This window comes from Notothenia rossii, assembly GCF_949606895.1.
Source record: "Notothenia rossii genome assembly, chromosome: 6".
NCBI classification, from domain to species: Eukaryota; Metazoa; Chordata; class Actinopteri; order Perciformes; family Nototheniidae; genus Notothenia; species Notothenia rossii.
The window spans coordinates 52,667,315-52,694,412 of NC_136909.1; the positions used below are offsets into that span (position 1 = coordinate 52,667,315).

Sequence of the window (27,098 nt, forward strand, 5' to 3'; positions counted from 1 at the left end):
TGGTAATTGAGGACACAAGTTATCTAAATGACTAATGTCATCTTTATGGCTTTCAGAAAGGACAGGAGACAAACAGGTGACTATCAAAGGACTAGCAGCAGCAGCAGCAGCAGCAGCATGATGATGATGATGATGTTAAATGTGTTGTTTTAGGAACATCCATTGCAAATACATGGAATTCAATAAACATTGAATAGCATATCATGCAGTTTGTCTGTGCGTTGTCCTGGTTTGCTGTGCTGCCTCCTAGTCGCCACCATGGTTTGCTGTGCTGCCTCCTAGTCGCCACCATGGTTTGCTGTGCTGCCTGGGGATGCTCAAATCGCTCCGAGAAAGGAGTACGAATGTACGGCTTCCCCACTGACACACAGCGGAGGAAAAAATGGCTGGCTCAAGTCAGCAGGAGCAATTTCACGACCAACAGCAACAAAATATGTGAGGATATTATATACAAACACTGCATTTGCAATTTTTCACAAAACGAAAACCACACCATTGGGAAAGTTTAATGTTTTGTTTAATACAAAAAAACAGGGAAAGGCTTGAAAAACACAGAGCTGAGACTCAGGGTGCAGGGTGAGGGTCTCAATGCAGGTATTCAGGCTCCATTGAATCCCCCTCTGGTTCTTGTGCTGAAAGAGGGAGTAACAGACAGGAGAAAGGGTTATACACACCTATATAGCACACCTATTGGATGGGAAATTGCCTTGGGGAGATAAGGTGTGGTCTTTGTTCCCAACTGAAGTTATGGAACTTTATTATTTGTGAGTTTAACAAAGTATGACAAATGGCATCAGTAACAGATGTGATATGAATTTCTATAAAGTTGTCTCACATTCTTGGTCATATTTTATATACAGTATGTAATGAGTATAACATGTCCAGTAAGTATAAAGTGTTTCCTAATACTGTGTATTCAACCACTATGGAATATGTATGTGGGCAGACAAAACTGAGTTGTTCTGTGTGTGAAGTAACCTCAAGTCAGTCCGCAGGCACATTTTGATGCAGACCAGTTTGTCAAGACAAAAAAGGGCAAGACTAGGCTGAGAGCAGAGGCTATACCCACCATCTTCGTGCATCGCCCTGTGGTCAAAAAGAGAAGGGCCCCTGCACCACGATTCACCCCGGGACCTGTATCTACAAAGCCCATAGCTCATGATCACAGCTATAGTGTGAAAGGTGACACAGGTATAATAAGTATGAACTCTTAGTAACAAAAGTCATATTTCTTATTTTTAAGTGGTATAATATTTTAAATGTTCGACAATCTACAGTGCCATGTCTTCTTCTTACATTAGTCTCAAAGATTGCGGGAAGAAGGGATGAGGAGACTGAGAGAAAGGAAAGTGAGGGTGAAGAAAGAGAGGACATGGCTAGTGAGGAGAGACAGGGAGGGTGGACACCACCCACTCAGCCAGCAGCCAGTCAGCATACGAGGGAACCAGCAGCCAGTCAGCATACAAGGGAACCAGCAGCCAGTCAGCATACAAGGGAACCAGCAGCCAGTCAGCATACGAGGGAACCAGCAGCCAGTCGGCATACGAGGGAACCAGCAGCCAGTCAAACAGATCTATTAAAAAAATTAAAGAGAAAATTAAAGAGCCAAGAAGGAATCACCAAAAAAGCAAAGTCTGCACTAAGAAAAATCAGGAAGGAAAATGCAGCTCTCAAGAAAACAATGAAAATTAGGGACAACAAATATAAGAAAACGTTTTAAAAATACCAACTTAAAGCATTAGGCAGACTCACCACAAAGGGGATGAAATGGAGCAATGAGACAATTAAGAAGGCTTTAAAAATTCGCTTTGCGTGCAGACCAACGGGTTACAAAACTCTGCAGGAATTGCAGATTCCCCTTCCAGGATTAAGGACACTGCAAAGAAGGATGCAATGTGTTAAGTTTGAGCCTGGTGTGTAACAGCTAACATCAATGCCCCTCCACCTGCCAGCACCCAGCTAACATCAATGCCCCTCCACCCGTAACATCAATGCCCCTCCACCTGCCAACATCACTGCCCTCCACCTGCCAGCACCCAGCCAGAGGAGCGCAAACAACAAAAACAAGCAAGGTGTCCCGTCATGTACCTGGAAGTTTGGGTTGGCAAAATGGAGTAAGAGATGGACTTGAAAAACCTTGGTGGCTCTCTACTCATGTTGTTACAGTTGTCTTGGTTGCAGCTCTCAAGTTTTTTTTTGTTGCCATTTCCACATCTTTAGAAAATATGAAATAAATGAAGTGAAATCAACCTCTTCTCTGGAGAACAAACTTTGATTTCTCTGTCTTGTGAGTTTGCAGTCTTGCAGTTTTGCTCCTCCACCTGTAACATCACTGCCCCTCCACCTGCCATACAGTAGGTTACTAACAAGATTACTTATATAATACAGTGATAGAATACATGTTTAGTATGCTTACTTATATAAAACAGTAGTATTAAACTTACCTTGTGTTTTCACTCTCACTTAAGTACCTCTCCCTTTGCCATCAATCCAAAATCAGCTGAGCTGCAACATTATACAGACAGGTAATAATCAACATAATCACAAGGACACAATATGGCTCTGCTAAAAAACACTCACTCTTACACGTACCAAACTTTATATTTATCTAATATTTAACTCCCTCCACCCCTGCATACAATCCCTTTTAGAAGACCCTCTTCTCTAATTCAACAACGTTGGACGAAATGACATTAAGAGAACGGAATTTACAATTAAAAGGCTGTTCAACGTGTGTTGCTAACTTGATCCGGAATCCTAGCTTTATCTGTTATCTGTAAACGTTCCCTAAATCTACTAATTTAGGGATAATCCACTGACATCCTTTAATACACATGTTAATTTGAATCAGATGTACTGATAATATCCGCAATATAAATCTTTAAACTTCTTCTTACCTTTAAAAGTCCGTCACGAACGGTCTATTATGCTGCAACTCTACAGCTCTGCTAGCCTTGGCGCTAACTTCCGGGGAACGATTGAGAGGCTCCACGATCCGCCATTGCTGTAAAAAAGTGGTCCATTGGAGTGAACGGAGATGACGTAACTCTCAGTCTATACGGCGCTGGTCCTTCCCACAGGAGATGCGAGCGGAGGAGCCGAGGAGAGAGGAGGGGAAGCAGCAGGCGGTTAGAGAAATGAGAACTCCTCTCCTTTGAGCGGTCATTTTAAAGAGACGTCCATTAATGATGACAGGAGGCACAGCAGCCCTCTGTCTGATGGACAGATGTGTTCATGACAACTTATATATTTTACTTTTAATTCATTCACAGTGCGGCATAATGAGACAATAACAGGCTACAGATGCGGACACACACACACACACACACACACACACACACACACACACACACACACACAGTTACATACTTACACAAACACATATATTTATATAAAAATATACAATTTCAGAATCAAACCGAGCACTCTCATAATAACGTAACACTATCAGAGACTGGATATTTCCCTCCCCCCCCTCCCCTCTCTCTGGTCGCTACAATGGGAAATTGAAATTACGGGCCAACATTTTTATTTACAAGTATTAAAAGTAAGCATAGGACACCAAACCAGCTGAGACCTGTCTGTCCGCCGCGTCTACTCACTGGTCAACACACACACCTACACACTCAATCAATCAATCAATCAATGTTTATTCATATAGCCCAATATCACAAATGTTACATTTGTCTTAGTGGACTTCACAGTTTGTACAGAATATACAAACTGTGAATATCAGTATGACAATACGACACCCTCTGTCACACTGACACGGACCACTATTGCGGTAAGCATGTTGTAACTTCCGGTTGTTGTTGTCATCTCCGGGTATCCCGTGTGCCTGTTCTGTTGCTGATAGCTTATTATCTTAACTTAATCGATCGTTTTAAAACTCTTGATCACGGCAACTGCCTGACGTTGTAATCACACGTTACTACAGCTTAAGCACTCACAAACTCTCCTTCTCTTAGCGACTGTAACTCCACAGTTGCCTACACTCTTTTCGGGTTTGCTAACGGTAGCTACTTTAGCTTGATAGCTAGCCATGGCTCTTTCCCCACCCTCGGGTGCTATTTCCTGCTCTAACTGTCTCATGTTTGGTTACTCCCCTACCTCCTTTACTGGTACCGATACATGTGTTAAATGTAGTATAGTTGTTAGGTTGGAGGCGGGAATCATAGCCATAGAAGCCCGGCTCCGCATCTTAGAAAATAACTCAGCTACAGTAAAGCCCATGTTAGCTGGTGCGGACCGGCAAAAGGTAGCTCCTCTTAGACGTCCCCCGGCAACTCCCGAGCAGCAGGGAGAATGGGTGACTGTTCAGAAGGGGCATAACGCGAAACCCGCAGGTCCCCACCAACCCGTTCACGTATCTAACAGATATTCCCCACTCAGCGAGACACCCGCTGAGAAGCCAACTCTGGTTATTGGTAGCTCTATTATGAGACACGTGAATTTAGAGACCGAAGCGTCCACAGTCACATGCATTCCGGGGGCCAGAGCGGGCGACGTTGAGGCGCATCTTAGACTGCTGGCTAAAAATAAACGTAAATACAGTAGGATTGTTATTCACGTCGGTGGTAATGATGTTCGTTTACGCCAATCAGAATGCACCAAACTTAATGTGGCGTCGGTGTGTAGTTATGCTAAAACAATGTCGGACACCGTAATCTTCTCTGGTCCCCTCCCCAATCTGATCAATGATGACATGTATAGCCGCATGTCATCATTTGAGCGCTGGTTGTCTTGGTGGTGCCCAGCAAACAATGTGGGCTTCGTGAATAATTGGACAGCCTTCTGGGGAAAACCTGGTCTGATTAAGAGAGACGGCATTCATCCTACTTTGGAAGGTGCAAATCTCATTTCGGCAAACATTTCAGGGCTCTGTGGACTTAATCCATGACAAACTGGAGTTGAGACCAGGAGGCAGGGTCGCAGTCTTACACGCTTCTCTGCGCTCTCTCCTAGGCAATCATCCATAGGAATCCCGACCCCAATAAAATACCCAATATTAACGGTGTGTGTGTCTGCCCAAGGACAATTTAAGGTAAAACCTAATAGAGGTGTCATACATAATAACCTAATAAAAGTAAATGTAACAACTACTACAGTGCAACAAAACAGGAAGATTAAATGTGGTCTCTTAAACATAAGATCTCTAGCATCTAAAGCAATACTGGTAAATGATTTAATATCAGATTATAATGCTGTCTCACTGAAACTTGGTTGAGACATGAAGAATATGTCAGCATAAATGAGGCCACTCCACCCAGCCATATCAATACTCATATTGCCCGAGGCACGGGCCGAGGAGGTGGAGTTGCAGCAATCTTTGACTCAAGTTTACTTATCAATACTAAACAAAAATTAAATTATACCTCCTTTGAAAGCCTCATTTTCAGTCTTACGCATCCGACCTGGAAAACTTTGCAGCCAATCTTATTTGTTACAGTGTACCGTGCACCAGGTCCTTATTCAGAATTCTTATCAGAATTCTCTGAGTTTTTATCAGCTTTGGTACTTAAAACAGATAAAGTAATTATCGTAGGTGACTTTAATATTCATGTTGACGATGATAAAAATAGCGTTACTGTTGCATTTAACTCTATATTAGATTCTGTTGGTTTCTGTCAGAGTGTAAATAAACCAACCCACTGCTATAATCACACTCTTGACCTTGTTCTGACTTATGGTATTGAAATTGAGCAACTATTAGTCGAACCGCATAATCCTGCTTTATCCGACCATTTCTTAGTAACTTTTGAAGTACTGTTACTAGACTACAAAGCATTAGCCAAAAGCTCCTGCAGCAGAAACTTATCTGTTAGTGCTATAGCCAAATTTAAGGAAGAGATTCCACCAATACTTAACTCGATAGCATGTCTGCATGTGGAGGAAACTTATACAAAATGTACACCACCCCAAATTGATCATGTTGTTGATAGTGCTACAGATGCTCTGCGAATAAAATTAGACTCTGTTGCTCCTTTGAAAAAGAAGAAAATAAAACAACATAGATTAGCTCCATGGCATAATGCCGAAACCCGCAAAATAAAGCAAAAGTCGAGACAACTTGAAAGGATATGGCGTTCCACTAAACTTGAAGAATCTCGTTTAATTTGGCATATTACTCTCAATGAATATAAGAAAGCACTGCGTAAAGCGAGAGCAGCATACTACTCTTCATTAATAGATGAGAATAAGAATAATGCAAGATTTCTTTTCAGCACTGTAGCCAGGCTGACAGAGAGCCACAGCTCGACTGAGCCTTCTATTCCCATAGCACTCAGTAGTAATGATTTTATGGACAGAGGGTGTCGTATTGTCATACTGATATTCTGTACAAACTGTGAAGTCCACTGAGACAAATGTAACATTTGTGATATTGGGCTATATAAATAAACATTGATTGATTGATTGTCCTTAGACCCTCACATCGTACAAGGAAAAACTTCCAGAGAAAACCCACAGTTTAAAGGGAAAAATGGGAAAAACCTCAGGGAGAGCAACAGAGGAGGGATCCCTCTCCCAGGACGGACAGACGTGCAATAGATGCCGTGTATAAATTGAAAAGATAATACATTTGCAACATAGGTAGTCCAAATGTTTGGAAATGCATGTTTGTATAATAGGAAGATGAATCTACGAGTATATCCATCCAGGACTTATGATCCAGGACCACAGCCACGACTCAAGATCCAGGACTCGCAATCCATGACACAGGACCGCAGGATCATCCATGACTCCGGATCCCGGCGTATATAGACACCAAAAAGAAAGAAATTTGGGGAAGCTGGGTTAATCGGAACATGAGAGTACACAGGTATAGACAGAGAGAAGGAAGAAGTAAGATGTCCCCCGACAAACTAAGCCTATATCAGCAAAACTAGGGGCTGAATCTAATCAGCCCTAACTATAAGCTTTATCAAAAAGGAAGGTCTTAAGCGCACTCTTAAAAACGGATAGGGTGTCTGCCGTCCGAACACAAACTGGAAGCTGATTCCACAAAAGTGGAGCTTGATAAGAAAAGGCTCTGGCTCCCATTGTACTTTTGGAGACTCTAGGAACAACCAACAACCCTGCATTCTTGGAACGCAATGCCCTAGTAGGACAATAGGGTATAATGAGTTCTTTAAGGTAAGATGGCGCCTGCCCATTAAGGGCTTTGTAGGTGAGAAGAAGAATTTTAAATTCTATCCTGTGTTCTATAGGGAGCCAGTGTAAGGCAGCCAGAACAGGAGTAATGTGGTCCCTTTTCCTAACTCTGGTTAGTACACGAGCTGCAGCATTTTGAATCAGCTGAAGCGACTTGACTGACTTCTTGGTACACCCTGATAATAAGGAGTTACAATAATCCAGCCTTGAAGTAACAAATGCATGGACTAGTTTCTCTGCATCGTTTTGAGGCAAGATATGCCTGATTTTTGCAATGTTACGTAGATGGAAGTAGGCGGTCCTTGAAATTGATTTTATGTGGGTGTTAAAGGATAAATCCTGATCAAATATAACACCAAGATTCCTTACAGTCTCACTGGAGGCCAAATTAATGCCATCCATAGTTAATATATCTTTAGATAATTTGTCTCGTAGATTCTTCGGGCCAAGTACAATAACTTCAGTTTTGGTCGTGTTTAACATCAAAAAATTTAAGGTCATCCACGTTTTTCACACTGAAACACACACACCTACACACTGTACCACAGCACGCACCTACAGCTCCTAAAGCAGGGGTCGGCAACAGGCGGACCGCGGTCCGGATCCGGACCCAGACGCCGACCTATACGGACCCGGAGGCGTCTATCGTTATTCCAACCCAGTTTAGATTTAACCACGCCCACTTCCGCATTACGCAAGGATCGACGTAGCTCTACGCGATAGCGTCATAGACGCACGCAAAATCTGAATCTGACAAGCAAAATACGCGCGAAATCTGAATCTGACAAGCAAAATACCCTCCTTATAAACGCTGCATAATATACAATATAATAGTGCTTCTTTGTCAATATGACTGACGAACACACTTATGCAGTGCTGAGGTAATGTTAATTAATCATTTAATATTAATTCCTGATGGATATAAGAGGGATACATTAGCAAACATCACCCCCATCCCTCTGTTTAGAGGCAGGACACTCAGTGCCCCTCTACACGCTCTGACTCCTCTTCACCCCCATCCCTCTGTTTTATCCCATGTAACCTCCCTGTTAATACAAATCCATTACCCTACATCACAGTATTAAATGACTAAAGGTCCACTGCCCTCTGCAGTCATGAAATCTTTCCAGAGGCTGGTGTTGATCCAACCTAAAGGACATCAGATGACCCCTGCTTGACCTCCTGCAGTTGATGCAAACAGGTAAGTGGATCATGCAGTCAACTTGGGATTGTATCCTGGGACTTCAGCATTCAGCAGTCCCCTGTTCCTACCTCACCCCTCCCACTGTCCCAGCCTTCACCTGTTGAGACATATACACCAATTAAAAGGCATGATTATTACACAGTCTCTTATTCACAGTGCCTAATAAATGTATATATTTTTTTACAGTGCAGATTTTGGCTTTTTTGGGACCATCGCACATGTGTGTAAGTAACAAGTATGTATAATCTGCAACAACTATCAGGTGGTGTTATTGATTATCTTTGCAAAAGAGCCCCCACCAATATTGATTTTGAAAAATATCTTTTAATTGAAATATGGGAGCAAAAACAAAAGGGTAGAATTGATCATACCATATTATGTTATTATTGCAACTGTTTTTATTATATTGTGTTGTTTTGTTTATATATATATATGTGTATGTGTGTGTGTACAAATGAATTAATATAAAGTGTATATATGTGAGTGTGTGTGTATAAATGAATGATTACATCTGTGTGTGTACATTAATAAATACATGTGTGAGTACTTATAAGTGTGTGTTCATATATATATATATATATATATATATATATATATATATGTTTATAAATGAATAAATGTGTGTATATATATATATATATATAAAATAGTGTGTGTTTATATATATATGTTTATAAATGAATAAATGTGTGTATATATATATATAAAACAGTGTGTGTTTATATATATATATGTTTATAAATGAATAAATGTGGGTGTATATATATATATATAACAGTATCATTAAATAATGCTGTGTGTATATAAATGAATGAATACATCTGTGTGTATAAATGAATAAATACATGTGTGAGTACATATAAGTGTGTGTTTATATATATATATATATATGTTTATAAATGAATAAATGTGTGTATATATATATATATAAAATAGTGTGTGTTTATATATATATGTTTATAAATGAATAAATGTGTGTATATATATATATATATATAAAATAGTTTGTGTTTATATATATATGTTTATAAATGAATAAATGTGTGTGTATATATATATATATATATATATATATATAACAGTATCATTAAATAATGCTGTGTGTATATAAATGAATGAATACATCTGTGTGTATAAATGAATAAATACATTTGTGAGTACATATAAGTGTGTGTTTATATATATATGTTTATAAATGAATACATGTGTGTATATATATATATATAAAATAGTATCATTAAATAATGCTGTCAGATAAATGAAGTACACAGTAATAGTCAAGGTTATATTCAATATTCTGCATTTACACCAGCTGAGATGATAAAACACCAGTAATACAATCTCAGGACTCTTCGATATGGCTTTCAGCGTTCGTCAGTCATATTGACAAAGAAGCACTATTATATTGTATAATATGCAGCGTTTATAAGGAGGGTATTTTGCTTGTCAGATTCAGATTTCGCGCGCGTCTATGACGCTATCGCGTAGAGCTACGTCGATCCTTGCGTAACGCGGAAGTGGGCGTGGTTAAATCTAAACTGGTTTGGAATAACGATAGACGCGACCCGGAGCTATAATCAATACATTAATAGGGGATTTTTCGGCGCCTCCCGCTTTTTCAACGCTGATTTGGGTGACTTGTGTAATTTGTGGAGAACCGAAGAGTTTTCCTTTTGGGAGTGGGGAGTCCGTCCGTCAGTCCGACTGAAGGACAACTTCTCACTTCAAAAAAGATGAAGAAATCTAGACCGCAAACATAATTAAACAAGCGAGTACCTGTTTTTCCTGGCCAAGGACAAGTTCCTTGTGAGTGTAACGTGTCTTCACGTGGTATATGTCTCGTCTGAAAGGAGTGCTGACAGAGAGCACCGGAACGCCGCTCCAGCCCTTTAAATATTGCAGTACCCATAAGGAGCAGAGATGGGGTCGTTACTAAAAAAAAGTAATATATTACATTACATATTACTTTTTTAAAAAGTAATATATTACACTACTTCGTTACTGTCTAAATAAAGTAACTCGTTATTTGACTCGTTACTTTACTCGTTACTTTACTCGTTACTTTACTCGCAGGGCCGGCCCACCCATCCGTCAGTGGCGGAGCCAGGAAATTTTCAGTGTGGTGGCCAGGATGGGACCAGTGATCAAATACATCTCACTATAAAATAAGGGGCTATTTAAGGCACCTACAACACACCTCTACATTATTTGGGATTAAGTGGTGGAATAGATCAAATAATATCCAGTATATCTAACTATTTTGTTCTTCTTCTCGCAGGCAAAGTAACAACAAAGCTTACATTATACAAATGTAGTGCAATATACAGACTGTTTAGCTTATGGTGATCAGCAGCACTATGAGCTCATTCTCTCAGTGACAGAGACACATCACTTAAAAAAGAGTTTTTAAAATTAAATTATTGGTTAAGACATACATCTTACTTTTTCATGAACATTAAGTGCAAGAGGGTCGCAACTTTAACAATTAAGGCATTTCATTTACATTTTACATACAAGACATTTATAGAGACAGTGGAATACCCTGGATGTGATTCACTTGTTTCACTTAAATTACCATAACAGTCCTGAACACAGCCAAATAAGGAAAACAGGCAGAGGTCTGCATTGCAGGTACACACACTGCCACACACTTAAGTGTTATAACTGATAATTGAGAGGGGGGGAATGTTTAAGTATAAACATACTAATCATTGTGCCTTCAAATCTAGCATTATATTGTACACAAGTATCCCTAAAAACAAGTAGTCTAAGTAGTCCAACAAATGAACCCTTCTGAACACTGGCTCTTGGCAGCAATTTTACTGAACAGCGTACACTGTTGGCTAATATGAACATCACGTTCCCGTATAACATTGTAAATGAGCTTGTCAAATATTTGTGTTGAATCAACATTAAAACAGTAACACATATTGTAACAACTGTTTTCTGTTTCTGTCAACATGCCTTTTTCTGTCATACTCAGTCCAGGCACATAGGAACTGATCATAATACAGAGTATTATATGACGGTCATGTCGTGCAAGATGCTGTAACCTTGGCTAATTTGGTTTTTAATAAGGCAGACATTTCAAATGGCAAGGGAGTTTCTGAAGAGATTAACAACGGTTCTGTCTCGTTAGCAACGACAGTGTGAAAGTAAGCCAGCATGAAGAACACCCAACATAACACTAAAGCAGCTTTGAAAAAAAAATCTTGAATCTTTAAAGTTTGTATTTATAAATGTGGGATTTTGATTGTTTTTCCTTGCTAAAATAAACTAGCACCTTTTTAAGAAAAGATGATGTGCCATAATCTTCCATTACCACACATCCTTGATGAGTGTGTGACCTTAAATAATTATTTATGTGAGTACAATCCCTCCCATTTAACTGAGGGAATAAATAATTAACTCAATGCACTTGTATATGAACATTAAGTGCAAGAGGGTCTAACATTAACAATTAAGGCATTTAATTTACATTTGACATATAAGACATTTATAGAAACAGTGGAATACCCTGGATGTGATCCACTTGTTGTTTCACCTAAATTAATATATCGATGGAGACAGACCGGAGACTTTGGAGAGCTGAATCAGTGGTCATTTTTTGACACCTGAACAGCCACTGCTCCTTCTCCTCACATTCAGCTTACAACAGCTGTATTCTGCGATTGTTGTGGTTTGCAGCAAAGCGATTCACAAATTCCTCTAAGTCCAGGGACTTTGCTCGTCTGGACTCCACACTTAAAACCCCCAGATTGCTAAGTCTATCATCATCCATGGTAGATCTCAAGTATATCTTTACCAACTTGAGTGTAGAAAAGCTGCGTTCACAGGAAGCAGTACTCACAGGTATGGCAATGGCAATTTTGCACAAGCGGAAGAGCTCATGGAATACCTCTTTAAAGGGTTCAATGATTTTTGTGAGCTCTACTATGCTAGAGGGCTTCTGCATGCCAGATGTTACTTTCCTCGATAGGATTTTTTTCATTTGGTGTACCTCATGTCCGAGGTCATCTATGTTGCATTCATAAATAGAAGCAAATGCAAATAGAGCCTGCTCTTCGCAAAATGTAACGCTTGAAGGATTCAAGGCTTGGATCCCCATCATTATTTCAAAATTTGGATTTGAGAATCGTCTATTTAGCACACCGAGCATATTATCAAGCACAAGGTAGAATATTCTGGCACGAAAAGTCCTTGGTCCTTGGTCTGCTCAGAACGCGCACCCACTGAGGAAATGACAGTATGTCCATCTAGCATTCTGCTCTGTTTTGTCTTTCTTTTTGGAATAGGGTCTGTCTCAACATTGCATTTTGCACTTGTATTTAAGACTTCTTTCCAGAGTCCTTCAAAGTAGGTTTCATCCCTGTAGTCTTGAAAACGTTTCACGAGGGCTTCAACTAGATCCACAGCTGAACAAAAATCAAGAGTGGGAGACTGTAGAAGGTCAGAGAGATATCTTGCATCTCCAAAAACCTTAGTGCATGTCACTAAAAGGCCAATAAACTGCAGGTCAATTTGAGCGAGCAGGCCACGTGCATCAACACTTCTATCTCCGCTGTGTTCTGCAGCTATTTCCTCAAGCACACAAATAATAGCAGGTAGTCTATCTAAGACGGTACGGCAAGCTATATGCCGGCAAGCCCGCCTTGTTTCACTCAACCGTTGGAGCTCTTTCGGAGCTCCGGCATACATTTCTTTCTGAATGTTAAGCCACCTCGTGTGAACATAAGAGCCAGACACAAAGACATAAAGTCTTTGCAAAAACGCAAAAAAGCATTCAGCTTGTGGGACTGCTTTAACTGTGTCAACTAGAACCAGATTAAGGCTATGTGCATTACAATGGACATAAAACGCCTGCTTTGCCACCTCCTTAATTCGAGCTTGAACACCGGAGTGCTTGCCACTCATGAAAGAAGCACCGTCGTATGCTTGCCCAACCAGGTTACTTTTGTACTCCAGGCCATATCTCTCAAGGACCTCGATTATTTTTTCTGTCAGTCCTGCAGCATCAAGGCGGTCTGCAGGCTCAAAGTGCAAGAAGCTCTCTTTTACAGCTCCTTTATAATAATATTTCAGCACTAAAGAGATCTGTTCCTTTTTTTTTGTATCTTTAGTTTCATCTGCCATTAGGGAAAATACCTCACTTTCCTTGACCTCGTTAATGATGGAGGAGCGTACCATTTCAGCTAATGTATCCAAAATCTCATTCTGAATTTGGTGGCTAGTGTATTTTGCATTGCGAGGCCCTGTAAGTTTATTTGTGATAACTGCGTCATGGTTAGCAATCACATCTAGCCAAGAAGTTTCCCCTGTTGTCTGCATCTCTTGTCTCCCTATGACCCCTTTGTGAAATGTTTTGGGTTGCTGTTAACAGTAAAACTTCCGCTACACTTTTTATATAAGTACGATTTTCTTGTATCTGCTTAATATGTTCTTTAGTCAGGGTACTCATTAAAGATGCATTCACTTTGTCTCCTCTCTCATATTCCTTCCAAGCCACCATTGCATTTGTGTGAGCCTCTCCCTTTACATGTTTAGTGAACCCTCCATCTCTGAATTTTGCCTTTTTCCAGTTCTTAAATCCCAAGGCTGAAGTAAACACTGAATCTGTGTTTGGGAGGCCAAAATGCCTGCAAGCAAAACAGTGTGCAGAGTCCTGGATCTGAGAATACTCTAGCCATGAGTGAACATTGTACCACGAGGCTTGAAAGTTTCTTCGTCTGTCGCCCTGGAGTGTCCTGGGAAAGAGTTTCGGGTGTGGCTGGACTGGTTGATCGGCTCTTGATTTGGAAATGTCTGTTTAAAAAAAAAAAGCAACTTCAATTATTCAATTACAGCAGAGATTAATAACAATCAAGGTTGGGCCAATCAGTTTAACCATTTTCTCATTCTACATCTAATATATGATCCAGGCCCTTACATCTACTGTCACCTTACTTTACTCCGATAGAGGTGTTTATATGAGTGGTGTTAATCAGACTTATCCATTCATTATCAGATTGGACAAAACTAAAGTACAATTCAAATATTCAGCATTTGTGAAAGAGTCTGTATACCTGGAGGTCCACTTGGGCCACTGGTACGTGGGGGCTCATCTCTCTCGCTCTCTGAATCTGTATGCGGTGCTTGTACAGGTCTATTGGAAACATCTACAAATAAAAAGCATCAGATTTGAAGGTGATTAAATCATTTTTCAACAGGTTATATAATGACAATTCTACAGTATTTGAGTTGGGGACTTGGCAAAAACAACTACAAAATAATCTGTGTCAGACTTTAAGGTGGTGAAACTATTTACTTAAAGCTTTGAAAATGCATTTTCAACATGATGTGAATATAGATAGAACACACTAGTGGACAATATCAATGAAGGTAACACAGTAGCCAGGTGTATGAGGGAGAGTCTGTATACCTGGAGGTCCACTTGGGCCAGGTCTCACTGGCGACTCCTCTCCCTTGCTCTCTCTGTCTGTCTGTCCTTTCTCCATCTGACCCTGTCTTTCATTCTCCTGTGCCTCAGCTGGTTTCTTCTTATTGAAGAAGGATGCTATGTCAGCTCTCTTTCTCTTTATTATGATTTTCTGACTCAATACGCAAAATGCAGAATATATCAATCTTACCACCATCATTATAACAAGTCCTAGCACTAGCAAAGGTGACTCAATTAATATATACAGTTAAGGGTGGGATAATCAATGTTACAAAACCAGTCACAAAGCAATCTGGCCTCTGATATTAATATTATAGCTTACCTGTGGTTAACTTGCCAGCCGAAGATGGCATGTGCGCCTTGAGAACGGCACCTGTTGTCCTGACCTGGAGCAGTAAGGTGCGCACACTGCGCAGTGTGCAGGTTGGATGTGATGCAGCGAAAGTGTTCCGGCAGTGCTCTGGTATATTACAGGAATGGTTCCGCACCGCACGGGGAAAACTAGTGAAGGCATTGACGGGCCGGCCCGGCTACGGGGAAAACTAGTGACAGCGGCTACGGACAGCTGTGATGTGGGTGTGGTTGAGGGTGTTTGGGGTGGCCAATAGGGTGGCCAGGATTCCGCCACCCCCCACCTCCGCGTCTGCCCTCCGTACAGGCAGATCACGCAGACTGCGGCGCATCTAAAGTGTAAACGCGCCACAGTTTTGCCTCTGCAAGACTCCACTTGCACCCCCAATTACTATTGCATTAAGGAAGACATAACACAAGTCTTTCTTTTGATATGCTCTTTAATAAAATAGGCTACCAACCTACCACAACAAGCTAACAGTCTGTGAAACGTAAAGACACTAATTAATGAAACCAGTTCAAGACGCGTTATTCTTATTCTTATCATTCTTTATGAGCGCCGTAACGGTAAGGTATCTAATTACTTATTTATTTAGTTTTCCATAACTTAGGAACAGAGATGGTCAAACTAAAGTGGTAGAGACATGGCAGAATTCCTACAATGAAGCGGGACATTGAACTGTTCACCCGTGAGAGGGCAATCAAGAAAAGAGAGCGAGCGGCCCCGTTGAGGAAGTTAACAGACGAAAAGACTCAGCCATGTTTATGCAGCACTGCACGTGGAGATGTGGACGGGCAAATCGCGCAGATTACGTAGGCCGACATGTATACAAACCTGCGGTGGCGGAAACCCCTCTTGTCTGTCAGTGAGTGTGATTATTTTATAAAAGTAACGAAGTAACGCGTGTCGGGGCAATGTTAGTAACTGTAGTGTGATTACTGAATTATAAAAGTAACGCGTTACACTACTCCGTTACCGACAAAAGTAATATTATTACAGTAACGCGTTATACCCAACTCTAATAAGGAGCCGTACACATGCCGCAGTGTTTGCGTGGCTGTGTCTTTAGTTGTAAGCACAGTGGCGATCTGTTGTTATTAGCATCTGGTTAGCTAGCTATGCTAACGAATTTAAAGAGCTTTTCTACAACCAGGTGGAAGAGAGCTCTCTCCGGAGAGGATCAAATAACCTCAGCTCAGTGAGGTTAAGGCACACCTAAATATGATCATGATAGTTATTAATAAGACTAAATGAAAAACAGGTATAAAATACTATATGACAGTGACAAAAAAGTTGTTAAAAATAACAAGAATAGAGTTTAAAAGGGGAGTGATTTGTAAAATATCCAAAAAGAAAAATCTGCTTACAGTTCTGTTTCAAATGGGTGTTGAAAGATGAATCCATAGATCTCTTCATGTTGCTCTCAAAGTGCACCAGATTGATGCTTTTAACTTCAATATTATTCCCGGGGGAGCATGCCCCCGGACCCCCCTAGAGGAGGTTAGGTCCCCCTCCTCCACTTAAATCATGTTCACATGGATAGGATATGTTGGAGATTTGGAGGATGTTTAAAACCAACCTCGTCTCCGCGTGTCGTTTGATAAGCTGGGTAAATTCGTAAAAAGGAAGGGATTAAGAAACACCAGAATGCAAGTGAAACAATAATCTTGTTTTAATGATACAAGGTAACAATACAAATACAAAGGAATCACGAAGCACTCTGCAGAGTACTCCGGGCTCAGGTTCTACCACGTGTGAGACAGGTCTCAGGAACGGCCGGTCAAAAACAAGAGCGCGAATCAAAGGAAAACACAGGCTTTCATACTAAAACACAGGAGGAGGTGTGTGCGTGCTTTCCCCCAGAGGTCATCTTATTGGGAGAGACCAACACATGGCCTGTCGCACCCAATCAGTGCGACACAGCAGAAGAAACCCGGAAACAAAAAGTCTCTTTCAGTTTGACGAAGACCAGACACCTTTTGGTGTCTGGTACGAACTTGCTCTCAACAACAAGTTTCCTTATCTTATTTCACATCTTGTAGCCAGCACACACACATCCCCTTTATGGCCCTTTGTCCCTGTGTCCATCTTCCCGCCTCAGGCTGCCACACACAAGTTAAAAGTATGTTTTAAGATATAGTTGTTATAGTTGGCTAAATATACGTAATACATGTAAATCACTTTCATATCAATAATAACGAGGAACACATTACCTATGCTCTTAAGCAGTATTAGAGATGCTTTTCAAATAGTCAAACTTCACACAGGCCTAATATAGAGAACACACTCATTTGTCCTACCGCCTTTCCATTTGTTTGAGCTATTGTTCACATCTTTACTTCAAATAAAAGGTTTCACATTGCATATTTCCAGCTTCCTTTACACATACTGTTATTATTAATACAAAGTAACTAACCACACACATCTATTGAAAACAAGTAGATTTCCCTGATAATTGACATGCTGAAAATGCTCTCTCGTCCCTATCATAAAAGCTGCTTCCATTTCATAGAGTAATAAAACATGTTTAAGCTAATTTCTCCACAATGTTTGTAGCCATTTAGTACCCACACATGAAAGAATAAGAACAGAGGTATAGTTGAACAGTAATCATGTAGCACATATATTTACTGCAATGAAAACACACATATTTGCCCCAAGCATGTGTAACGCACACTCTTCTTTTATGAGGGAAACATTCCAGAGTTTTGGAGCTATCCCCAAATTAGGATGTCCCCTGCTTGCATCCCTCTCTAAACACAAAGACTTCACCTCAATATATTGGGGAGGGAAAATATACTTTGTCCCTTCAAATTTAACACACATGAATATATATAAGGTGACATTAAAATGAATATACCAGATGTAACTTTCCTGCCATAACACGTTACTTTAATCCTTCAAATAATTAAAATAATCCTTCAGATACTAAATACATTTGCACACATCTTGTGTCCATATATTTCTGTTTTGGTTTGTCATGCCACACCGTGCACATGCATGCATACGTGAGTCATGGTAAGATATCTGGATTAAGAGGTTGCTTTTTCTTTGCACAGAATGAAAGAAAGGCCAAATGAATGGGCTGTGAATTTAGTTTTTTTGACACCATTTCAGCCCAGATTTACAAACTCCTGGCAGGACAAGCTCAAGATCAATTCTCGCACTGAATTTAAACAAAGTGAGTGAGGGACTGCAATATAAGAGGGAAAGAAAGAGAAACTTTAAAACTGTTCAATTGTTATGATGTGTAAAGACTAGGGTTGCCAGAAACTGACCATGATCAAAATCGATTATTCGGCAGCCCTGGCGAATAATAATCAATTATTCGACCAACCCCTAAAGCATATAATCAGGCTACAGCCGTTGTGTATTTTATTACGTGAAGCACTAAATGGTTTTAGAAAAATATTGACTCTTTGTTTGTAGATATGTACTAAACTAAAGCAAATAAAGAGAGTAGGTCTGTTATACTGAGTGATATATATTTTACACACTGCTCTGCTTTCTGAACGGACCTCACAGCTGTAAACATCGCGTCGCGAGGAAAGCAGTTAATAAAATAATATCCAGGGGATGCATGCAGAGCTGTCATTGGCTGAGATAAGTCCGGCCGTGCGTCACGACTCTTTGAAACATCTCTGTTCCCGGAAATGCATCTACGAAGGAGCCGTGGGGGGGGATCGAAAACAGAGGAAGGTCTCCCGATAGTAGACGGAGATTGGAGTGAACGTTGACGTGAGTGCGAGATTGAGAGCAGCTGGTGGAATGGCGTCTTTGAGTCCAGGGGCCTCATTTATAACGCCGTGCGTAGGATTCACGTGGGAAGGTTCCTTACGTAGTAGAAATCCAAAAAATGGGAAAAGAAATCTTCCGACATTTTCCGATTCACCAAACATTGCGTACCGGCGAAGGAAGTGCGTATGGCACGTCCTACGCCGGTTTCCCTTTATAAATCACAATCGACTCGAAATGCGGTGCAGCTTTTGCGGGCTTCACGTAACGCCCATATTTGCCTATAAATAGTCAAAGAAACGCCCATTCATTCATTCATTTTGACTGACTTTTGTTGGGGCAGAACCTCTGCTCTGCGTTCCTCTATGAGTTTGTTTTAAAAGAAGGAAAAGTCATAGCACCAGGATAAGGGTTAAACAATAGTCTGTTTTAATGGTAAAAACATACAATACATCACCCAATCTCCTATTCACCTAATCATGAAGCACTCTGCAGAGTACTCCGGGCTCAGGTTCTACCACCATGTGATATACGTACCACGACAGCCAGTCAGAAACAAGAGCGACGATCAACAAAATCATCACAACATTTATACACAGGTGGGGAGGAGTTTTATCGCTTGCTCTTCCCTAGCTATTTTTTATTGGCGAGTTCACTTCTGAGCGAGCTAGCCAGTGAGTTGGCAGTGTTCCATTGGTCGATTTCACTTCTGGGCGGACCCCCAGGAAGTGTGTGTGTGTGTGTGTGTGTGTGTGTGTGTGTGTGTGTGTGTGTGTGTGTGTGTGTGTGTGTGTGTGTGTGTGTGTGTGTGTGTGTGTGTGTGTGTGTGTGTGTGTGTGTGTGTGTGTGTGTGTGTGTGTGTGTGTGTGTGTGTGTGTGTGTGTGTGTGTGTGTGTGTGTGTGTGTGTGTGTGTGTGTGTGTGTGTGTGTGTGTGTGTGTGTGTGTGTCCAAATCAATGATTTGGAGTCATGACAGAGGACTCTTTGACAGGACACATACTCATTCCCCCTAAACATCTTCAACACACACACACACACACGTATCTTATCACACAACAGTCACCTGTTTTTCTTTATGAAAGCCATATTTGTAAATATCCAAACGTCATCGTCCCATGACGGCCACAGAATCAGTCAACCAACAGAAGTTAACTGTTCCCATGCCCTAAGGTCTTCCCTGAACTGCAGGTTCAGGGAAGGCCTTAGGTGAAATGTTGCTCATTGCAAACAGAAGAACTGTGCAAAGAACGCATCTCTGAGGAGGTATGGACAGTTTGCTTGTGCCTCGTTGTCAAGGCAACAGTGGTGTGAAGAGGTACTGCAGTTTTGGGGGATTTCTGCTGTACAGAGGACAACGTGTGTCTGCTGATTGTATCACATTGATCCAGAGGTCCCTTCCCCCTCAGGACATACCAATGCCAGAGAGAGTTTCCTTGAAACCCATTGACCTGGGCCGGTTCTAGCTTTTTGGGGGCCCTGCCACTGACTACAGCTGAAGAGGACAATGAATCATTGACTGTTCTCAATATGACAAGATCTTGAGACAGGCTGGTCTCAGTCTGTTCAGACTCTGAATAAATCATGCAATGATTTTACAGCATAACTGTGCAAGAGTTTACCAGAAGGTGGTGTAGAACGATATGCTTAGTGTTTAGGAATGGAGGCTGATTGTTTAATGATGGTCTGGAATACTGAAAAGATTAAAGTTTAATATCCTTGTTTGGCAAACAAGACATCTGATTATTATGTCACACATGATAATCTTGACATAGTGACTAGCTATGGGTAAACGTGTGGACTTTATACCATTATTATCATGAACTAAATATAAATAGGGAAATAGTATCTGGTTAAAGATTAATGGATTTCATATCCTAGAGAGGATTAGTTATATTGTGAATACTTCACAAGGTATTTACTAATGTATTTTGAAGAACACATAACAAGAACACAAGTCCAGTTTTGTTTGTTTTTTAGATTAAATTGTCCATTACCAAAACTGTTCAGCTTAGGTCTAGCTTTAGACTTTGATAGTAAAAGAGTATTAAGGCTTATTTTTGTATATCTGAAATTTTTTTAATATGTTGGCTATTCACTAGATCAGGCATCCTCAAAGTCCGGACTCCGGTCCGGATCCGGACCGAACGACAACTGTCTCTGGACTCTGAGCGAAATTATACTTTTCATATGTATTATCTGTATTATCTGTGTTATTTTTGAGACAACGCAACGAGTCAAAATTCTCCGTTGTGTACAAACAGCGCTCTATCTGTCTGTCTGTCTGTCTGTGTGTGTCTGTGTGTGTCTGTCAACGCATTGGTCCAATCACATTCAGCATCCCATCAGCGTTTTTTCCCCCCCACCAACAGTCTGCGAATCAGAGGCACAGTAGGGCGGGTCTTCACGGAATGCGGGTGGGAAAAATGTGTGTTTAAAAAAAAATAAGTCAGAGCGAGAGTTAACAGCTCATCTAGTTGCATCTGTACTGTAGCTAGCAGCCTAGTTTCACCTACCTGGGACCCCGGGGTGGCATGGCGTGGCAACTGCCACCCTAAAAATAGGCCTTGCCACCCCAGCTGCCACCCCAGTTGGCAGCTTTGTTTTGAAAGAAAAGTTGTGGCTCATCAGACATTTATGAGAGAACGTCTCTAATGTCCGAGTGCAAGTGAATGCAGCACAAGACACACGTCTTGTAACGCACGTCAACCCATGGCGCGAGCGTTGAAATATGATTGGCGGCGATTTCATTTGAACGGTACGGCGCAAAACGAGAAGCATTCGGACCATAGACTGATTCGGACCCAAGTACTGAAGGAATGAGTTATTTGCGGTCTACAATGACAGAGAAGAGACTGTCAAGTTTGGCTGTACTCAGCATTGAATCAAAACGCACTAAAGCTTTGGATCTTTGGAGGCGTTTTGCTGAACAAAATGGTAATCGCCGCATTCAGCTGTAATAGACATGATGCTCTGTTCACAGGATGAGCATACAAAACTGTGTTTTTTCTTTGTGGGGGTCTTTCCCCCAAAAACTGTTCTAAGTCCTGAGAAAGTCAAATAAGACGGTGTGTAAAACTACACTGCCCAGTCAAAAAAAAGTGACCACTAGGCCAGTAGGTAAGGACTTTCCACTGGATAATAACTGAAGTATAAAATAATGCATGACTGAAGTGATGGAGACCATGTTTGAAGGCAAACAAAAAGAGGAAATAACAGGTCAAATAAAGCAAATCCCCCTCTCAGATTCCACAGCAACCAGAAGAACATACATACTGGCTGGTGATTTGATTAATCAGCTTTGTGATGGAATACAAAATGCACAGTGCATTTCCTGAGCTGTGGATGAGTCCACTGGCACCACTGACAATGCTCAGTTGCTGGTGTTTGTGAGTTTTTATGATGAGGCAAAGGGGGAGTTTGTTGAAGATGTGTTGGGCCTGACGAACCTCAGTGGACACACAAGGGGGCAAGACACTTATAAAGGAATGATGGGAATGCTGGATGAAAGAGGGTGCGGCTGCCTTTATTCATAACTGTGCAGCTCTGCGACTCTGAGGGATCAAGCACAGACGCAATAACAATGAAAACTGCTGCATACAGATTATTTTTGTTTTTGCAACCTCGTGTTAAGAATCTTGTTGCAATTTTTTTAAATGTTGAATGACCGTAATAATCGGACCTTTGTCTTATTAAAAACTTTTTTTTGGACCTTTAACATTTGTATTTGAGTACCCCTGCACTAGATAGAGTATCTAAGCACTGACAGGTAGAAGCAGTGTCACCAGGAAATTATTCACTTTGACTGTATCATGAAATTAGTTGTTTTTGAATCCATAACATTAGTGTGTTTCTTTATCAAAGACATTAGCAGTTCATATTATATTTATATTTTAAATAGGATTTCATTTTAAAATAACGCAGATGCTTGTCAGAAATTCAGAGCTATTGAAATATGTTATTTAGTTCACTTGAAGATGTTGGGGTTTATTTTGTTGACACAGGCCAAGTATTACAATTCTGAAGCTCCACTGGCAGATAGGAGGTCTACAACTAATTTAGAAAACCTGTTCACAGACAGCTGTTGTTTTAAGACACCCCACCAACAGGCTCCAAGCATCCTACCAGTGGTGGGTCAAACACCTGAGGGCCCAGGAGCCCTGAGCGTAGACTTGAGGGGTGGGTATCAGATTTCTCCACACAGGTTCCTGACGCCAAAGGGGGACCCGAGGAGCAGGAGGCCGAAACAGCAGAGTTCGTCTGGCTTAAGGTCATCAAGTCTAGGTGGCTCAACCCCAGGTTCTCCGGCCTCTTCAGAGTGACCCAGAGGACATCTCATGCCGTCCGCCTAGGAGAAAAGGGGGACATCGGGTACTACTGGAGCCAGTGTGCGGCGAGGAAATCACCTGGAAGGACCCAGACACATCAGGACGGACCTGGCTATCGTCGACGAGGACATCCCTACTGCTGACGACTCGGAAGCTGTCATCAGCGGACTGGAGAAGAAGGATCTCGCGGACATCCCTACAGCAGACAACTCGGAAGCGGCTTTCAGCACGCTGGGGGACTTCAAGAGGCAGCAAAGGAGTCTACTTCTCTCTGATCAGATTCATCAGTTCCACCTTTGAAGCAAAGGCCGCATCTCCCCCTCCCTATCAGCTGCCCTTGTTGGCATATTCCTTTGAGGGGGAGGGGGGCCCTGATGATTCAACAACACACAAGGACACTGCTGTCTGGCACTCAGGTTCGCACTCTGATAGTTCCTTCACTGACATTGAAAGTTGTGTTCTGTTCCCAAAGGTTTAAGGTTGGGGGACAGACACAGTAGCAAAGAATGACAGTAGTTATTTTTCAAATGTCTTATGGGGCGAGACCAAAAGGGGGATTTGTGATATATTTATTTGAATGTCACCTCATATATTCGTGTGTGTTAAATTTGAAGGGACAAAGTACATTTTTCCTCTTTTAAATATAGCGCAATAGTCTTTTCTTCCACTTTTATGTGTAATCAAAAGGGTGGTTTTTTGGCTATCTGTGGTTGAGAATAACACAAATGACCTTTGACATCTGCTTTGCAGTTCCCAGACCTCTGAAGAGGCCCTGAGTCTCCGGCTTCCTATGTTAAGTGCTAAAACTATTATTGATTAAGCTAAAGGACATTTTCCTCAAATATAATGCAGTTAAAGTCCTGTTCATTAGTGATTCATGTCCAGCATACATTAGTTAAGAAACGATAAGGATGTTGGGGTGTTGAAATGTACGTGCGTTTCCTGCAAGACTCTTATCAGATCAGGAGATGATTGGGTCACACACAAGTTAGAGAGACAATGGTCCTTCTGATTCTAAAGTAAGCTGACTTTGAGGTGAAGGGAAGTTCAGGGAAGGCCTTAGGCCATGGGAACAGTTAAGCTTTGTTATTTACCTAATCCTAAAGATGTCATGAGACGATGACGTTTGGATATTTACAAATATGGCTTTCATAAAGAAAAACATGTGACTGTTGTGTGATAAGATACATGATAGGATGTGTGTGTGTGTTGAAGATGTTTAGGGGGAATGAGTATGTGTCCTGTCAAAGAGTCCTCTGTCATGACTCCAAACCATTGATTGGGGGATCTGCCTAAGGGCAGAGGGACAAACACACACACACACACACACACACACACACACATACAATGTGAAGCAACAGATGGAATCAACAACTGCGGACTCACTACCTGGGGTCCCGCCCAGAAGTGAAACCGACCAATGGAACACTGCCAACTCACTGGCTAGCTCGCTCAGAAGTGAACTCGCCAATAACAAATAGCTGGGAAGGAGCAAGCGACAAAACTCCTCCCCACCTGTGTATAAATGTTGTGATCATTTTGAAGATCGGCGCTCTTGTTTTTGACTTGCCGTTCCTGAGACGTGTCTCACACGGTGGTAGAACCTGAGCCCGGAGTACTCTGCAGAGTGCTTCGTGATTAGGTGATTAGGTGATTGGGTGATGTATTGTATGTTTCTACCATTAAAGCAGATTATTGTTTAACCCTTATCCTGGTGCTTTGACTTTTCCTTCTTTTAAAACAAAATCATAGAGGAACGCGCGGAGCAGAGATTCTGCCTCAACAGTAGAAACTGCCGTACGCCATTTTTTGAGCATATATCCCTTTATAAATGAGGTCCCTGGAGAGGAGGATATGGAAAGTGCATCTGAAGGAGAAGGAGGATGGAATGAAGTAAGGAAAAAGACTTCAAGAAAGAAGATAAACATGTCAAGTGACAGTCTTAGTGAATCTGATTCGCAGAATGAATTGAAGAAAGTAAAGAAAAGGATTGAGAATGAAGAATGGAAAGTGATTGTGGAGTTTGGTGAGCAATCCGCAGCTAAGCTACATCCAGTGGCCCTGACTAAAGCGATTCACAAAGAAATTGGATCGATAAAGCAAGCAAGATTTCAGAACAAAGGACGGATGTTGGTTGAATTGATGAATGCAAAAGAACAGGAAAAGTTACTGAAAATGAAGACCCTGAATGAAGTTCGAATTAAATGCCATGTTCCTGGAGCAAATCGGAAAATACTTGGAGTTATCAGTGGAGTTCCCATAGAAATCGGCATAGAAGAACTCAAGAAAGAAATTAAAGGGGGAAAAGTGTCTGTAGTTAAGCGTCTTCCTACTAGGTATCAGGGTAAGATAGTGGATAGTTTGTCTGTTCTTCTTCAGTTTGAAGAAACAATTCAACAGAAGATAATGATCGGTTGCATGAGCTTTCCAGTTAGAGAATTCATCCCTAAACCTCTGCGTTGCTTTAAATGCCAAAGGTTTGGCCATGTGGCAGACAAGTGCAAAGCAACTAAGCCCAGGGGCCTCATTTATAACGCTGTGCGTAGGATTCACGTGGGAAGGTTGCTTATGTAGTAGAAATCCGAAAAATAGGTCCATACATTTTCCGCCACTTTCCGATTCACCAAACATTGGGTACCAGCGAGGAAAGTGCGTATGGCACTTCCTACGCCGGTTTCCCTTTATAAATCACAACCGACTCGAAATGCGGTGCAGCTTTTGCGGGCTTCACGTAACGCCCATATTTGCCTATAAATAGTCAAAGAAACGGCCTTTCATTCATTCATTTTGACTGACTGCATGGAGAAGATCGCAGGAAATGACGACAGAACAGCTAAAAAAAACATCTCACACCGTGTCAGATTTTGATTATTTTGTGGAGGTCGAGATAAATAATATTTTTGGTGGATGCAGTTTGAACCAGAGTAGCAGCATGGAGGTCGGATCGTCACCAAAATAAATAAATAAGTGGTCCGAAAAAGGTTAATGACAAAAAATTACATATAGCCTTCCTCAGGCAGTGTGTTTATACTGGGGACAGGAGACCCCCCATTGATGAGAAACTGTAAGAAATGATCGGGGAATCCCTCCGGAGTGGAGTCATGACGACTAGATCTGAATTATGTTTTTGTATTTGGTGGTTTGTGTCCCAGCTGTCGATCAGCTGTGTGCAGCGTCTCCACTGCAGCCTGTGCATCTCAACCCCCCCCCCCCCCCCTCCGCAGCAACTCTACATCCGTCAGTTAAAGGAAATACAACTAATGTGTTGTGTTATATTAGCTGTACAATTTACCACATATGGTGCTCTTAGTTTTGTTGGAGATTTGGAGGATGTTTAAAACCAACCTCGTCTCCGCGTGTCGTTTGATAAGCTGGGTGAATTCGGGAAAAGGAAGGGATTAAGAAACACCAGAATACAAGTTAAACAATAATCTTGCTTTAATGATAAACAGTAACGATACAAAATACAAATACAAAGAAATCACGAAGCACTCTGCAGAGTACTCCGGGCTCAGGTTCTACCACCGTGTGAGACAGGTCTCAGGAACGGCCGGTGAAAAACAAGAGCGCGAACCAAAGGAAAACACAGTCTTTCATACTAAAACACAGGAGGAGGAGGTGTACGTGCTTTCCCCCAGAGGTCATCTTATTGGCAGAGACCAACACATGGCCTGTCGCACCCAATCAGTGCGACACAGCAGAAGAAACCTGGTTCACATCTTGTAGCCAGCACACACCTCCTTTATGGCCCTTTGTCCCTGAGTCCATCTTCCCCCCTTCAGGTTACCACACACAAGTTAAAAGTATGTTTTAAGATATAGTTGTTATAGTTGGCTAAATATACGTAATACATGTTAATTACTTTCATATCAATAATAACGAGGAACACATTAC

General features: G+C 41.3%; 2 long non-coding RNA genes across 6 annotated transcripts; both read right to left on the minus strand.

Annotated features, from left to right (window-relative positions):
- Nucleotides 1–500: 500 nt before the first annotated feature.
- Nucleotides 501–3,277, minus strand: LOC307045360. 5 transcript variants are annotated; one of them, XR_013809890.1, is made up of 5 exons: nt 2,898–3,276; nt 2,445–2,505; nt 2,004–2,344; nt 1,753–1,945; nt 501–1,573 (listed from the first exon to the last, which is right to left on the minus strand). It is a non-coding gene; the product is annotated as an uncharacterized lncRNA (long non-coding RNA). The 5 variants fall into 5 exon arrangements; XR_013809891.1 differs by having other exon boundaries at nt 2,004–2,362; nt 2,898–3,275; XR_013809889.1 differs by having other exon boundaries at nt 1,981–2,505; nt 2,898–3,277.
- A 6,578-nt stretch (nt 3,278–9,855) lies between these two features.
- LOC307045362 lies at nt 9,856–15,187 on the minus strand. The gene is made up of 4 exons (XR_013809894.1): nt 15,115–15,187; nt 14,775–14,889; nt 14,419–14,511; nt 9,856–14,158 (listed from the first exon to the last, which is right to left on the minus strand). It is a non-coding gene; the product is annotated as an uncharacterized lncRNA (long non-coding RNA).
- Between the last annotated feature and the right edge of the window lie 11,911 nt (nt 15,188–27,098).